The sequence below is a fragment of the Schistocerca serialis genome, unplaced genomic scaffold (genome assembly GCF_023864345.2).
Source record: "Schistocerca serialis cubense isolate TAMUIC-IGC-003099 unplaced genomic scaffold, iqSchSeri2.2 HiC_scaffold_1196, whole genome shotgun sequence".
NCBI lineage: Eukaryota > Metazoa > Arthropoda > Insecta > Orthoptera > Acrididae > Schistocerca > Schistocerca serialis.
In genome coordinates this window covers 970,001-974,772 of record NW_026047399.1, presented here as the reverse complement: position 1 = coordinate 974,772, position 4,772 = coordinate 970,001, and positions in this window count along the sequence as shown.

Below are 4,772 nucleotides of genomic sequence, written 5' to 3'. Positions count from 1 at the left end.
CGGCGGCAGAAGATGACAGTGCCGCACCGTCAATGGCGATGTGTAGGCGTGCCGCCCACATTTCCCCAACCTGCGTTGACGATTTGAGGAGGTGGCCCTCCCACATTAGGTGGCGCTCCAGCACCTCGATCTCACGCTGTACCTCACCCATGCCTGCACCGTCGCAGGCTGGCCCTATCTTCTTCAGCGCCAGGAGACGGGACCGACGGAGGGTCGGACCCATCCATCGGCAAGATGGAATGCCGAGGCCCCCCTGGGCAACAGGAGCGTGGAAGTATCCCAGGGGGGTGTCCGCCGGAAGGCGGAACCATCTCCTGACGGCGGCCCGGATGGTAACGTCGGCCGACTTCAATGCACCCACCCGGGTGCGGCTGAGGGCCAGCCCGTGGTACAGGCCAGGGAGAAGTACGTTGGTGAGAGCGTGGAGGCGCTGTTGCGGCTTCAGCGGAGCTCGGGAGATGACGTCAAGCTGCTCCACCAGGTGGCTACGTGGATTGAAGACACAGCGACCCGCCGTGGAAAATTGCAGCCCCAGGTACCGGAAGGTTTCACCCACACGCAGGGCAGGCATGGTGGTATTGCCTGCTGTGAAGGTGACATTGCTGTCCACCTTCACCTTCTTCTCGCGCCCTGACGCGACTAAGGCGAGGGTGAAACACTTCCGGGCGTTGATCTGCAGCCCCAGGTGGGCGAGGGCTGCGGTAGCTGCGTCGATGAGGGACTGCAAGCCCCTCGGGGTCGCTGCAAACAGCAAGACGTCATCTGCAAAGGCCGCAGCGTTGACTCTGCGACCGAGGATCCGAGCTCCGATGTGGGAGGGCAGTTGGCCTAAAACGTAGTCCACCGCAAAGTTGAACAGGAGGGGGGAGAGGGGATCGCCCTGGCGAACGCCCCGTGCTGGCTGCACAGACACGCCCACGCCGGCGCCGTCCGCTATCACTGTCGTGCTGCCCTCGTAGCACCGCTCGACATACTCGACAAAGCAATCCGGCAGGCCATGCGCCTTCAGCACGGGCCGAAGGGCAGCATGATCTACCGAATCGAATGCCTTAGATACGTCGATCGATGCCACAAAGACAGAGCGGCAGGAGCGAACTGCGTCGGTGAGAGCAGTGTCCAAGATGAAGGTATTTTCCAACATCCCATCCCGAGGGATGAATGCCCGCTGACGTTCGTCCACAGCACATGCGCGCATCAGGCGTGACGCGAGAACCTTGTGAAAGGTCCGCGCCAACACCGAGCAGACCGTAATGGGGCGAAAGTCAGCGGGGGATGTTGGTGCAGCCGTTTTCGGGAGAAGGGACGTCCGCGCGCGAAGCAGGCGTTCCGGAAGGGCGCGGGCCAGAAGGAAGAGATTCATCAGTTTCACCAGGACTTCGTGCGGCAGGCGCCGCAACTCCGCTGGGGTAAGGCCGTCCGGCCCGGCTGCTGATCCCCTGGGCGGCAACGCGGCGGCGACCTCCTCATGTGTGACCGGCCCCCATATGCACTCAAGAGCGACAGGCTCTGAGTGCGGGAGGAGGCGGTCACGAATGAAGCCCGCGGTGGAGATGGGCTTCTTGGTGAAGAGGTCCGCCCAGAAGTCCAGCAGACCAGGGATGGCAGGTGGCGGCTGGAGCAGGGTGCCATCCAAGAGGCCGCGCACGCAACGTGCACGCGACCGTCGGAAGGCATCCTGCGTTCTCGCGTACTCCCAGCGGCGCCGCTTGCGCTTCTGCGTCGGCGGCGCGGCTGGCGGCCGCTTCGATGGTTGGCGCGGCCGCTGTGTCCTGGTGATCGATCTCTCCCCTCTGGACCCGACCGACGCAAGGGCATCCGGGAGCATGCCCAGGATGACATCGGGCGGCGTGCCCCGCCCCAGACCTATGACACGATCCAGGGCAGAGAAACGCTGGGCGGAAGCGGGTAGCCCCGCCAGATGCTCCCAGATGGCGGCGTCAGTCGGCCCCTCCGGCGGCGGCCCGGTGGTGTCGGCCGCGAAGTCCTCGGCTGCGTCGACGGGCGGCGCAGCGGCCTCGCCCGCGTCAGGCGGCGGGCTCGCTGCTCCCCGGCGGGACGCCGGCTCTTCCCCCCGACCGATCTCAAGCGCCTCCATGAATTGGCGGACAAGCTGCTTGTGGGCAGCTTGCCGCCGTCGGCACTTGATTGCCTCAAGCGTTCGGTCGGGGAACATCCTGATGAGTTCTTGATTGACGAAGAAGAACCGGGCGTCCCTCTCAAGGAACAGTTCGGCCTCCGCCTTGGCGAGCGACAGGACTTCTTCCTCCGTCCACCTCGCGCGATGCCTCTCGGTGACGATCTCCGCGTTGGCGGCCGCAAGATGTTGGCGGCGGCGATGGACCCCGAGACCGTTCTTGGTTGTAAAGCTGCGGTGGCACTCACTACAGGTATACATAGCTGCAAAAGTTACAAGATTTTCGGCACGGCCGGTTGGCCGGCTAGGTGTCATAGTTACTCCCGCCGTTTACCCGCGCTTGCTTGAATTTCTTCACGTTGACATTCAGAGCACTGGGCAGAAATCACATTGCGTCAACACCCGCTAGGGCCATCGCAATGCTTTGTTTTAATTAGACAGTCGGATTCCCCCAGTCCGTGCCAGTTCTGAGTTGATCGTTGAATGGCGGCCGAAGAGAATCCGCGCACCCGCGCGCCCCCGGAGGAGCACGCTAAGGCGGACGCGGCCTCGCAGCAAGGAAGATCCGTGGGAGGCCAAGGCACGGGACCGAGCTCGGATCCTGCACGCAGGTTGAAGCACCGGGGCGCGAACGCCGCGCAGGCGCGCGCATCCTGCACCGCCGGCCAGCACGAGGCCAACCAACGGCGAGAGCAGACCACGCCCGCGCTAAACGCCCGCACTTACCGGCACCCCTACGGCACTCACCTCGCCCAGGCCCGGCACGTTAGCGCTGACCCACTTCCCGACCAAGCCCGACACGCCCCGATCCTCAGAGCCAATCCTTATCCCGAAGTTACGGATCCAATTTGCCGACTTCCCTTACCTACATTATTCTATCGACTAGAGGCTCTTCACCTTGGAGACCTGCTGCGGATATGGGTACGAACCGGCGCGACACCTCCACGTGGCCCTCTCCCGGATTTTCAAGGTCCGAGGGGAAGATCGGGACACCGCCGCAACTGCGGTGCTCTTCGCGTTCCAAACCCTATCTCCCTGCTAGAGGATTCCAGGGAACTCGAACGCTCATGCAGAAAAGAAAACTCTTCCCCGATCTCCCGACGGCGTCTCCGGGTCCTTTTGGGTTACCCCGACGAGCATCTCTAAAAGAGGGGCCCGACTTGTATCGGTTCCGCTGCCGGGTTCCGGAATAGGAACCGGATTCCCTTTCGCCCAACGGAGGCCAGCACAAAGTGCATCATGCTATGACGGCCCCCATCAACATCGGATTTCTCCTAGGGCTTAGGATCGACTGACTCGTGTGCAACGGCTGTTCACACGAAACCCTTCTCCGCGTCAGCCCTCCAGGGCCTCGCTGGAGTATTTGCTACTACCACCAAGATCTGCACCGACGGCGGCTCCAGGCAGGCTCACGCCCAGACCCTTCTGCGCCCACCGCCGCGACCCTCCTACTCGTCAGGGCTTCGCGGCCGGCCGCAAGGACCGGCCATGACTGCCAGACTGACGGCCGAGTATAGGCACGACGCTTCAGCGCCATCCATTTTCAGGGCTAGTTGCTTCGGCAGGTGAGTTGTTACACACTCCTTAGCGGATTCCGACTTCCATGGCCACCGTCCTGCTGTCTTAAGCAACCAACGCCTTTCATGGTTTCCCATGAGCGTCGATTCGGGCGCCTTAACTCGGCGTTTGGTTCATCCCACAGCGCCAGTTCTGCTTACCAAAAGTGGCCCACTTGGCACTCCGATCCGAGTCGTTTGCTCGCGGCTTCAGCATATCAAGCAAGCCGGAGATCTCACCCATTTAAAGTTTGAGAATAGGTTGAGGTCGTTTCGGCCCCAAGGCCTCTAATCATTCGCTTTACCGGATGAGACTCGTACGAGCACCAGCTATCCTGAGGGAAACTTCGGAGGGAACCAGCTACTAGATGGTTCGATTAGTCTTTCGCCCCTATACCCAGCTCCGACGATCGATTTGCACGTCAGAATCGCTACGGACCTCCATCAGGGTTTCCCCTGACTTCGTCCTGGCCAGGCATAGTTCACCATCTTTCGGGCCCCAACGTGTACGCTCTAGGTGCGCCTCACCTCGCAATGAGGACGAGACGCCCCGGGAGTGCGGAGGCCGCCGCCCCGTGAAGGGCGGGGAAGCCCCATCCTCCCTCGGCCCGCGCAAGGCGAGACCTTCACTTTCATTACGCCTTTAGGTTTCGTACAGCCCAATGACTCGCGCAAATGTTAGACTCCTTGGTCCGTGTTTCAAGACGGGTCGTGAAATTGTCCAAAGCTGAAGCGCCGCTGACGGGAGCGATTATTCCGCCCGAGAGCATCCCGAGCCAACAGCGGCGCGGGTCCGGGGCCGGGCCAGGTAGGTCCGTCATCCGGGAAGAACCGCGCGCGCTTGCCGGGAGCCCGAGCGCCCAAAGGGGCGAATCGACTCCTCCAGATATACCGCCGGGCAGCCAGCCAGGACACCGGGGCTCTGCCCAACAGACGCGAACCGAGGCCCGCGGAAGGACAGGCTGCGCACCCGGGCCGTAGGCCGGCACCCAGCGGGTCGCGACGTCCTACTAGGGGAGAAGTGCGGCCCACCGCACACCGGAACGGCCCCACCCCGCGGCGAGTGGAAAGGCAACCGGACA